Source organism: Xenopus laevis, chromosome 2S (assembly GCF_017654675.1).
Source record: "Xenopus laevis strain J_2021 chromosome 2S, Xenopus_laevis_v10.1, whole genome shotgun sequence".
Lineage (NCBI taxonomy): Eukaryota > Metazoa > Chordata > Amphibia > Anura > Pipidae > Xenopus > Xenopus laevis.
This window is the reverse complement of record NC_054374.1, coordinates 167,444,889-167,457,824: the sequence shown is the minus strand read 5'-3', so window position 1 is coordinate 167,457,824 and position 12,936 is coordinate 167,444,889.

The window sequence follows — 12,936 nt, the reverse complement described above, 5'->3', positions numbered from 1 at the left end:
GGCTGCAGGCTGAGTTATACAGGGAACTCTGAGTATCACTCATGTATTATAAGGGATAATGTACCCCCTACTGTAAATGATAAGGATATTAGAAGTCACTGAGGGGTTGTTCTGTGACCATATAAAGGCACAAGGCTGCAGGCTGAGTTATACAGGGAACTCTGAGTATCACTCATGTATTATAAGGGATAATGTACCCCCTACTGTAAATGATAAGGATATTAGAAGTCACTGAGGGGTTGTTCTGTGACCATATAAAGGCACAAGGCTGCAGGCTGAGTTATACAGGGAACTCTGAGTATCACTCATGTATTATAAGGGATAATGTACCCCCTACTGTAAATGATAAGGATATTAGAAGTCACTGAGGGGTTGTTCTGTGACCATATAAAGACACAAGGCTGCAGGCTGAGTTATACAGGGAACTCTGAGTATCACTCATGTATTATAAGGGATAATGTACCCCCTACTGTAAATGATAAGGATATTAGAAGTCACTGAGGGGTTGTTCTGTGACCATATAAAGACACAAGGCTGCAGGCTGAGTTATACAGGGAACTCTGAGTATCACTCATGTATTATAAGGGATAATGTACCCCCTACTGTAAATGATAAGGATATTAGAAGTCACTGAGGGGTTGTTCTGTGACCATATAAAGGCACAAGGCTGCAGGCTGAGTTATACAGGGAACTCTGAGTATCACTCATGTATTATAAGGGAACTCTGAGTATCACTCATGTATTATAAGGGATAATGTACCCCCTACTGTAAATGATAAGGATATTAGAAGTCACTGAGGGTTTGTTCTGTGACCATATAAAGACACAAGGCTGCAGGCTGAGTTATACAGGGAACTCTGAGTATCACTCATGTATTATAAGGGATAATGTACCCCCTACTGTAAATGATAAGGATATTAGAAGTCACTGAGGGGTTGTTCTGTGACCATATAAAGACACAAGGCTGCAGGCTGAGTTATACAGGGAACTCTGAGTATCACTCATGTATTATAAGGGATAATGTACCCCCTACTGTAAATGATAAGGATATTAGAAGTCACTGAGGGGTTGTTCTGTGACCATATAAAGGCACAAGGCTGCAGGCTGAGTTATACAGGGAACTCTGAGTATCACTCATGTATTATAAGGGATAATGTACCCCCTACTGTAAATGATAAGGATATTAGAAGTCACTGAGGGGTTGTTCTGTGACCATATAAAGGCACAAGGCTGCAGGCTGAATTAGCTAATATTGCGCTAATTGTTACCACCACTAGAGGGCACACACAGGCTAGTTTTGATACTACAAACCCTTTTGTAATAGTTCCCTTTTTAATATGTTTCTTAATTTTATACTTTAAAACATTTCCCCTTCTCAAGATTCACAGTTGCAGTTCGGTCAATTAAATAACTGGCAACCTGTAGATTGTGGTAAATGCTGTTTGGGCCTCTGTGTACTTGAAATACCTGGACCTTTTTTGAATCCCTATTTTTGAATAGAGCCGCCAGCCTTGGAGAGCTGGGAGAAGTTTTAAAGGGGTTCTTCACCTTCCAACACTTTTTATCTGTTCTGTTGGTTTCAGATAATTCTAAAGAAATAAAGACGTTTGCTATTTTCTGTTTGTGACCATTTTTCTAATATTGAAGTGAAAAGTTTCATGTTTCCCCTTCTTGTGTTTGTGAAGCAGCTGTGTGAGGGGGTCAGCGACCCTGTAACTGATCCATGAGTGGTCACAATGCTTTAGGTGATATCCTTGCAGCGTTTGTATCAATCAGTATCAGCTCTCAGACAGGGTGCCTGACTCCGCCAAGTCAGGAAATCTCATAGATCAATGAATAAAGCTTACCCTGGAGAACCCTCAGTCCCTGCTGAGCAGAATCTCTGCCATTAAAGGCAACTGTTAGACTTGATACAATAGTTACACTTATATTCCCTATAGATCCTACTGAGAAATGGATCAACTAATAGTTACATAGTTACATAGTTACATAATTAAATTGGGTTGAACAAAGACAAAGTCCATCAAGTTCAACCCCTCCAAATGAAAACCCAGCCCCATACACACACCCCTCCCTACTGTCACATAAATGATATATACCCATATCTATACTAACTATAGAGTTTAGTATCACAATAGCCTTTGTATTATGTCTGTCCAAGAAATCATCCAAGTCCCTCTTATAGTCATTAACTGAATCATCACCCGGCAGTGCATTCCCCAACCTCACTGTCCTCACTGTGATGAACCCCCTACTCTGTTCCTTTAAATGAAACTTCTTTTCCTCTAGTCTGAAGGGGAGGCCTCTGGTACGTGATTCTCTTTATGGGTAAAAAGGTCCCCTGCTATTTGTCTATAATGTCCTCTAATGTACTTGTAAAGTCTAATCATGTCCCCTCACAAGCGCCTTTTTTCCCCCAGAGAAAACAACCCCAACCTTGTCAGTCTCCCCTCATAATTTAACTCTTCCCTCCCTCTAACCAGTTTAGTTGCACTTAGTCTCTGCACTCTCTCCAGCTCATTTATATCCCTCTTAAGGACTGGAGTCCAAAACTGCCCCCATACTCCAGATGAGGCCTCACCAGGGACCTATAAAGAGACACAATTATGTTTCATCCCTTGAGTTAATGCCCTTTTTTATACAAGAACTTTATTTGCTTTAGTAGCCACAGAATGACACTGCCCAGCATTAGACAACTTGTTATCTACAAAGACCCCAAGATCCTTCTCAGTTAAGGAAACTCCCAACACACTGCCATTTAGTGTATAACTTGCATTTATATTATTTTTGCCAAAGTGCATAACCTGCATTTATCAACATTGAACCTCATTTTCCAGTTTGCTGCCCAGTTTTCCAGTTTAGACAAATCACTGTGCAAAGTGTCAGCATCCTGCATGGAACCTATAGTTCTGCACAATTTAGTCTCATCTGCACAAATAGAAACAGTACTTTCAATGGCCACCTCCAGGTCATTAATAAACAAGTTGAAAAGCAAGGGACCTAGTACAGAGCCCTGCGGTACTCCACTAACAACACTGGTCCAATTAGAAAATGTTCCATTTACCACCACTCTTTGTAGTCTATCTTTTAGCCAGTTCTCTATCCAGGTACAAATACTATGTTCCAGGCCAACATTCCTTAATTTAACCAGTAACCTTCTGTGTGACACTGTATCAAATTCTTTAGCAAAGTCTAAGTAAATCACATCCACTGCCATCCCAGAATCAAGGTCTCTACTTACCTTCTCATAAAAAGAAATTAAGTTAGTCTGGCAAGATCTATTACGCATAAAACCATGCTGGCACAAACTCATAGTATTATGATTTGCTATGAAGTCCACTATCTTATCCTTTATTAACCCTTCGAAAAGCTTTCCTACCACTCACGTCAGACTAACTGGCCTATAGTTTTGAGGCTGAGAACGGGATCCTTTTTTGAATAGAGGCACCAAATTAGCAATTCGCCAGTCTCTCGGCACTATGCCAGATAAATCAATAAATCCTGAAAAATAAAGTAAAGAGGGTTGGCAATCACAGAGCTAAACTCGCTAATTACCCTGGGATGAATACCATCTGGCCCTGGACCTTTGTTAATCTTAACATGTTCTAGTCTCTTTAGAATTTCCTCATGTGTGAACCATGCATCATTAGTTGTATTACTGGAATTGGGACTATTAAGAAGGAAACCTTCAATAACTGGTTCCTCATTTGTGTAGACAGACAAAAAATATGAGTTCAGAATCTGCGCTTTTATTTTGTTTTCATCAACCAGCTGACCCCCCTCTGATACTAAAGGTCCCACCCCTTCCTGCTTCATATTTTTACTATTAACATATTTAAAAAATAATTTTGGATTCTTTTTACTGCTTGCTGCAATATCCTTTTCTATAGCAATTTTAGCTTGCCTTATAGCTTCTTTGTATGATTTATTGGCCTCCTTGTACCTTATAAATGTTTCGGCTGTACCAGCTAACTTGAAAGCCTTAAAAGCAAGTCTTTTCTTACCCACCTCAACACCAACGCTTCTATTGAACTTGGAACAGAATCTGCACCCGGGTCACTGAGCTGCCTCACTCACACTCACACCAACATTCAACTTCAACTTTGGGAAAAAAACAGTAAAAAATATTCAAAATGGAAAGTAAAAAAATCTTTATTTCTGAAAACAACTGAACAGAAAAAAGTTTTTGAAAGGTGACATCCCATTTAATGAGCAATATTGCTTGGTGTTGCTGAACTACAGCTCCCAGCATGCCTTAAACCTTTATCACATGTCTAACTCTGCAGGGATTTGTAGTCCAGCAGCTGCTGAGTGATATGAGGCAGAGTAAAAGTCTCTTCACCCGCAGATTCCTCCCCCCGTCCCAATCCTGCGCCCCAATGGGCCCATTCCCCGGCACGTGATTCCATTCCCACATGTCACGGATTCCCTGCACCCTTTCTTTGCACAAATGACACTGATCTTCTCAATAGGAACCTGGAGTCTCAGGGTGGGCTAATAACTGTCATTTGGGCGGCACTTGTTGGAGACAGAGATAAAGATAAAAGGGAGTTCACAACTGCCAATTAAAGGCAAAGTTCTAAAGAGCTAAAAATACACCGACCTCCTTTGGGTATTTGTTTCCGGAGAGCACGTTGATAATAATATCTTTATTCCCTGTGCGGCCCAATGATACCCGCGTCTCTCGCTGCACAGGTTATTGATTAGCTCAAGTCATGATGAGTTAAAAAGGCTTTATTAGGATATGCTTAAACCTAACAAGCTTCATGCCTGTGTGGGCACTTACTCATAGGCTGTCAGGCACGAAATGCGTTAGGTTAAAGCATGTTCTTATAAAGCCTTTTTAACTCATCATCACTTGAGCTACTACTTTACTTGGAACCTGACCTCACCTCACTTGGATTTTGTACACAGAACATTGAACCCTGTGATGCCGCATGGAACTCCCAGCATGCCTAGCTGAGCATGAACCAGCCTTGAAGGAATGTACTGATCAGTGTGGTCCAAAGTCCAGACACACACGATTCAGATGCCGCATGGAAGTTCTGGTGCAGTTTGATGCCAATCAATCATTTTGGTGCCCCCACAATACACAGCACTACTGCATGAAAGCTCTTTTGGTTGCTCGGCAACAGGGTCTCTTTTAGGTGAATTTCCTATAAATTAATTTAGCTTTGTCACTGCAGACAAGGGGCCCCTAGGCAAGACATAATGCTGGAGCCTGGGTGAGTAATAAGAGGATTTTCACATGAATATTCCTATTGGCCGGGAGGACACGACTGCTGGATTGTGACTCATCATAATGTTCTGCCCAAGGGTCTCCAGAACCAGCATCTCTACTGGGAGAGAGAACAAAGTACAGCAGGGAACATCCAGATCAGAACCTGATATTATATGATATTATATAGAACATCCTGGTCCCACAGCCAAAATACTCCCATCAGGGAGACTAAACCCTCAGCAAAGCCTTCCCAGTGCTCTAGATAAAAGACCTTATTAAAGATGCAAGAGAACTGGCCAATGAGAATGCAGCTCCCCAGCCCTGTCCCAGGCATCCTGCTGTTATCTGACATAGGGAGATTATTATTGTGTATTTGTGTTGTGTTCTGCTGTTTAGTTCTTCTGCCGCAGACAGACTGCTATTAACCCTCCCAGCTCCAGGAACAAAGATCAGCTGGGATTCTTTTGAATCTTAATGCTGATGAGTTACAACTCCCAGCATGCTTTAACCCTTGAGATGATATTGTTTCCTGGGTCCAAAATGCAGGGAAATAACTAAAATGTAGGCCTTTACTAGGGTTGCCACCTGGCCAGTATATTACCGGCCTAGCCGGTAAAACACCCACCAAGGCCAGGGCCAGTATTACAAATTTACCGGCAATGTAGCTGCCGGTAAATTTGTAATATTCCTAACTAAAGCCCTTGGCCTGCCCCAATCTGCAGAAAATCTACCTTTTCTTCGGCGCCTGGCCAGTTGCACGCCGCCCCCTTTAACGTCTTGCTCCGCCCCTTTGACGTCACACCCAATTGCATGCCGCGACTCCGCCCCATTTGCAATCACTCCCCGCCCCTTTGACGTCACATCCCACCTCTTTTTACCGCCCCCAGATTTTTATTGTATTGAAAGGTGGCAACCCTAGCTCTTACACGGCTGGTTTTTCAGGCGCTTCTTACGCTTTCTTCCGTTCAGCCGCAGGGGAGCGCAGGAGTAGACGCACTGAATTATTGTCAATGGGGCTGTACTCACACAGACGCATGTAAGCGCCACACACAGATTGGGAGGCAGCATGTTGCATTTTATCTGCGTTTGGTGCTTACTTGCGTCGGTGTGAGTACAGCCCCATTGACAAAAATTCAGTGCGTCTACTCCTGCGCTCCCCTGCGGCAGGTAAGAACGCTTGTCTGTAAAAGCCCTGTTACACTTTTTCAAGAGTCAGAATCAGCAGTGCAGAGAATAGTAAATGAAAGACAATAGAAAACCCAGTGAGAATGAGAAATGAATGGATATTGGGAATTAGGATATTTTCTTCAGTTCATTAGGGTGGAGTTGCCCTTTAAGGGCCTGTACTTGTGTAACCTGAGCCGGGGATGGAGCAGCTGATGGAGAGAAGGTGCAGCACATTTACATTATACCCCCAAGCAGAATCGGGGGGCGGGGGGAACTGACTGCCACTTTGCTGCCCTGAGTCAGAGACACCCGGATACACACGGTGATTAATAGCAACTGCCGCCCTGAGTAAACAAACTGCCACTGAGGAACAGGGAGGAGCCTGAAGGGAAGGCCAAGCCCTCCCTTAACCCCTTCCTCCTGGCCTAACCCTCCTTCATTAACCCTTTCCTCCTGGCTTAACCTTCAGTGCTTAACCCTTTCCTCCTGGCCTAACCTTCAGTGCTTAACCCTTTCCTCCAGGCCTAACCCTCCTTCATTAACCCTTTCCTCCTGGCCTAACCTTCAGTGCTTAACCCTTTCCTCCTGGCCTAACCCTCATTCGTTAACCCTTTCCTACTGGCCTAACCTTCAGTGCTTAACCCTTTCCACCTGGCCTAACCTTCAGTGCTTAACCCTTTCCTCCTGGCCTAACCATGCTTTATTAACCCTTTCCTCCAGGCCTAACCCTCCTTCATTAACCCTTTCCTCCTGGCCTAACCTTCAGTGCTTAACCCTTTCCTCCTGGCCTAACCATCCTTTATTAACCCTTTCCTCCAGGCCTAACCCGCCTTCATTAACCCTTTCCTCCTGGCCTAACCCTCCTTCGTTAACCCTTTCCTCCTGGCCTAAACCTCTTTCCTTAACCCTTTCCTCCTGGCCTAACCTTCAGTGCTCAACCCTTTCCTTCTGGCCTAACCCTCCTTCATTAACCCTTTCCTCCTGGCCTAACCTTCAGTGCTTAACCCTTTCCTCCTGGCCTAACCCTCCTTCGTTAACCCTTTCCTCCTGGCCTAACCCTCCTTCCTTAACCCTTTCCTCCTGGCCTAACCTTCAGTGCTTAACCCTTTCCTTCTGGCCTAACCCTCCTTCGTTAACCCTTTCCTCCTGGCCTAACCCTCCTTCATTAACCCTTTCCTCCTGGCCTAACCTTCAGTGCTTAACCCTTTCCTCCTGGCCTAACCCTCCTTCGTTAACCCTTTCTGCCTGGCCTAACCCTCCTTCATTAACCCTTTCCTCGTGGCCTAACCCTCATTCCTTAACCCTTTCCTCTTGGCCTAACCCTCCTTCGTTGATTCTTTCCTCCTGGCCTAACCTTCCTTCATTAACCCTTTCTCCAGGCCTAACCTTCCTTCATTAACCCTTTCTCCAGGCCTAACGTTCAGTGCTTAACCCTTATCTCATGACCTAATCCTCATTCCGTAACCCATTCCACCTGGCCTAACCCTCTTTCGTTAACCCTTTCCTTTTGAACTAACCCTCTTTTCTTAACCCTTTTCTTCCTGACCTATACCCCTTAATTGACCCATTTCTCCTGGCCTAACCCTCAATCTATAACCCTTTCCTCCAGGCTAAGCATTCATTCTTTAAAGGGGTTGTTTACCTTGGAGTTAACTTTAAGTATGATGCAGAGAAGGATATTCTGAGACTATTTGCAATTCATTTTCATGTTTTATCAATTCTGGTTTTTAGTTATTTAGCTTTTTATTCAGCAGCTCTCCAGTTTGCCATTTCTGCAATCTGCATTGATTTTAATCAGGTCCGGACTGGGAGGAAAAAGCAGCCCTGGCAAAAGTATCAAAGCAGCCCATATATTTACGCGCATGCAAAGCATAATATATATTTCTAACCCCAAGGTTAACTAGAACTAGTGATTATTAATAGATATTTTAAGAGTCCATTACCATATAATCCCCAGCAATATTATACACCCTATGTGCTGGAACTAATCCTTGCAACAAATATCTCACCCTAGTTTCTATCACAACTATTGATTGATTAGTGGCCCTATACTCTATATTGTATATTCTACATTCTCCATGACAATGTACCCGGGCAGATAAGAGACTTTAATTACCATGTGTGCCAAATGCTGCCTCCTGCAATGAATACATATCACTGTTTTCCATATACAGACTGAAGTGATTGCTCTGAGCACGGATCCTCCTGTTGCCAACATACAAATCATAAGCATAAGGGATTGGGTATATAACGATATAACAAGCAATTGTAATATTACTAACTGAAGTTGATCAAAATTCCTGGTTCTCCCATACATCCACTAATGCAGGCATCGGCTTAGCTGTGGCTATTACAGACATCTCATCTATGGCCCATCGGGCATTTGCCCGAACCCACAGATAGCCAGTCTGGGTCTGATTTTAATAAGAGACTGGAATATGAATATGAGAGGCCTGAATAGAAAGATGAGTAATAAAAAGTAGCAACAATACAGTTGTAGCCTTACAGAGCATTTGTTTTTAGATGGGGGTCAGTGACCCCAATTTGAAAGATGGAAAAAATCAGAAAAAGGCAGCAAATAATTCAAAAGCTTTATAAAATAAATAACGAAATAGTAAAAAATGAAAACCATCACACTAACAGTTAATTTAAAGGTGAACAACTCCTTTAACCACTTCCTCCTGGTCTAGCCCTTATTCTTGAGTTTAGAGCAGCACTAACATCCCTGGTGAAAACTCTAAATGATTCACAAGTGCCACCCCCACAGGAGCCAATGCAAGTTCTAAATTAGTAGGATTATTTGATAAAAGGGAGGAACCTGTAATATAGCTTGTGGATTAGGACCTATAGCAGGGTCTGACTAGGTCAGTGTATAGAAGTATATAGAAACCAGAAAGAAAAAAGATACCCCGTATATTCCCAAATTGAGGTTTAGATGTAACCTCAATTAATATTTTCAGATAGACCAATTAATGAATTCCCCATCAATTCACTGATATCATTACCTAAGTAAACACCACATTTGATTCATTTAATTATTCTAAAAAGAGGTATTATTGTTCCTTCACAAACTAAATGAATAAAGTGCTTAGTGCGTTATAATTAAATATTTGATTATTAATTAAATCAAATCTAGAAGAAATTAATAGCTAATATAAATTAAATAAATAGCAGTGATTCTTAGAGAATTTGTTTTTTACTTTTATATATGAAAAAGAACAAAAGTGCAAAGTGCTTATATTAAATAGAAAAAAATTGATCTACCCCCACAAATTAATGTATAGTTGTAAAAATGCTGTTTGCTTTGTAATTAATTCAAATTAGTGTCACACAGAGACACAGTCAAACGAGTTTTCTCATTTTGAATCAGCCGATTTCATATCTCTCATACCCTGGTGCTGTGGTGTGTTTGTCCTTATTATCTCCTCTGCTAATAATATCTATACCATTAGCCAATAATTATATCTATACTATTAGCCAATAATAATATCTATACTATTAGCCAATAATAATATCTACACCATTAGCCAATAATAATCTAACTATCTAATATCTAATCTAGCCAATAATAATATCTATACTATTTAGCCAATAATAATATCTATACCATTAGCCAATAATAATATCTATACCATTAGCCAATAATAATATCTATACTATTAGCCAATAATAATATCTATACCATTAGCCAATAATAATATCTATACCATTAGCCAATAATAATATCTATACCATTAGCCAATAATAATATCTATACTTTTAGCCAATAATAATATCTATACCATTAGCCAATAATAATATCTATACCATTAGCCAATAATAATAATATCCATTAGCCAATAATAAATTATACCATTAGCCAAAATAAATCTATACCATTAGCCAATAATAATATCTATACCATTAGCCAATAATAATATTATTAGCCAATAATAATATCTATACCATTAGCCAATAATAACTATCTATACCATTAATAATATCTATACTATAGCCAATAATAATATATTAATAATATACCTTAGCCAATAATAATATCTATACATTATAGCATTAATAATATATATCTATACCAGCCAATAATACTATAATTAGCCTAATACCATTAGCCAATAATAATATCATAATAGCCATAATATTAGCCCAATAATAATATCCATTAATTAATAATATCTATACCATTAGCCAATAATAATATCTATACCATTAGCCAATAAGCGTCATAGAATGGGTGCCAAGCACTGGTTATGCTGGCAGTGTAGCCGGGAGTAGTCTTGGCATGTGGCATGTGACTATTGCTGGCCACTAGCCGTAAAGCAGCGCATTACCAGTGACCTCAGGAGTGACATCATGGGGCACATTTACCTAGGGTCGAATATCGAGGGTTAATTAACCCTCGATATTCGACTGCCGAATTAAAATCCTTCGACTTCGAATATTGAAGTCGAAGGATTTAGCGCAATTCGTTCGTTCGTCCGTCCGTTCGATCGTACAATTTAATCCTTTGAATCGAACGATTCAAAGGATTTTAATCCATCGATCGAAGGATTATCCTTTGATAAGAAAAACCTTGGAAAGCCTGTGGGGACCTTCCCCATAGGCTAACATTGGCCTCGGTAGCTTTTAGGTGGCGAACTAGGGGGTCGAAGAGACAGTACTTCGATTATCGAATGGTCGAATATTCGAACGATTTTTAGTTCGAATCGTTCGATTCGAAGTCGAAGATCGTAGTCGAAGGTCAAAGTAGCCAATTCGATGGTCGAAGTAGCCAAAAAAAACATTTGAAAATCAATTTTTTTTTTCCCTCTATTTTCCTCTATTCCTTCACTCGAGCTTAGTGAATGGGCCCCCATATGTAGGGTTGCCACTTGGCCGGTATTTTTTACTGGCCTGGCAGGTAAAAGTGTTGCCTGACCCCAATGTTATTTATAGGGAAAACCCTTAAAAACCTAGGAAGGCTGGTATTTTTTTTGCAGAAACCCTGATCATATGAGATGTTCCAGATGTTCTGTGCCGTCTATATTCTCCTTCTTGCTGCCCCCTGCAACTCCCTGTAGCGCCCCTGGATTTCTCAGTGTCAATTTGCTAAATATGCCCATCCCAATAGTGCAGCCCTCAGACAGGCCAGGGGAATTATGGGTAAATGTGAATGCCCTGTGTTTGCAAGTGATTCTAAAGACCCCCGGGGCAGCAGGACATTAGTGAGATCTCATACTATTAATCCTATGGGAACAGAGCAGTGACTCCCCGAATTAATGGGAAGGAATAACCTTCCACCCACTCCCCTTGACTGAATAGGACCTACAATAGCTGCCGGCACAAGTGGAACTGCTGGTTGGTGCTCGTGAGGTTTTTGGGGGAGTTTTATTTAAAGCTGCACAAAGTGTAACCTTTAAAGGCACAGTCCCTCTATTTATTAGGAATATGAGGCTCTGGGCACAAATGACAGAGAAAGGCCACTGCCCATGTGCCACTGCCTCCTGACATTCACTCTGGTTGATTTTCCCTATACTTTAGCCAATTGCCAGCTGGTTCTGAGGGGGACTGGTAGGCAGATGTTATCGGCCGTGTTTGGGCAAATTAAGATAAAGATTTATTGCCGGGCTTCTGTTCATGGGCTGTATATGAGCTCTCTGCAAACAAAGCTCTCTGAGCTGTAAATGAAGGAAACTTCCGCATATCTGGCCAAATGTTTTTTTATGGAGTATTTTCCCTTTAAATTAATTTGCTTTGGGGGTAAGGGGTGAAATGGCACACTTCTCCACCCGTGTGGACAAAAAAATTTGGGTGCCATAAGCCTAGCACCAGCACTGGAGTCTCTAGGACAAAGCTTCTTGGCAACAGAGCTTTCATCAACTAGTTATCAATATAAAGAGAATAAACAGGTCCAATTACTCCTCATATCCAGTCACTTATTAAATCATGTCACTTCCACCTAAGGAACATATCCAAAATACCATCATTTATCACCCAAGATGCTGCCAAAATTCTTATTCACTCTCTCATCATATCACGTCTAGACTACTGTAACTCTCTTTTAATTGGCCTCCCCCTCCAGAGACTGTCAGCTCTCCAGTCCATAACGAACACTGCTGCGAGGCTCATACACCTCAGCAACCGCTCCTCCTCTGCCTCGCCATTCTGTCAATCCCTGCACTGGCTTCCATTACCTTTCAGAATCAAATTCAAATTAATGACACTGACTTTCAAATCACTTCATAACTCTGTCCCACCCTACATCTCTGAACTCATCTCTATATACTCACCCACTCGCTTACTACGCTCCTCTACTGACCTGCTACTCAACTCTTCTCTCATTACCTCCTCACATGCTCACATTCAAGACTTTGCAAGGGCTGCCCCCCTCCTCTGGAACTCTCTCCCACCGTCTGTCCGACTTTCTCCCAACCTTTCTGCTTTCAAGAAATCTCTGAAAACGCACTTCTTTCAAGAAGCCTCCCCTCACTCTGCTTAACTACCAAACGCAACAACACATACAGTACCACATTTCTCACCCACTTAATTCCATCTTGCCCACTCCCACACCT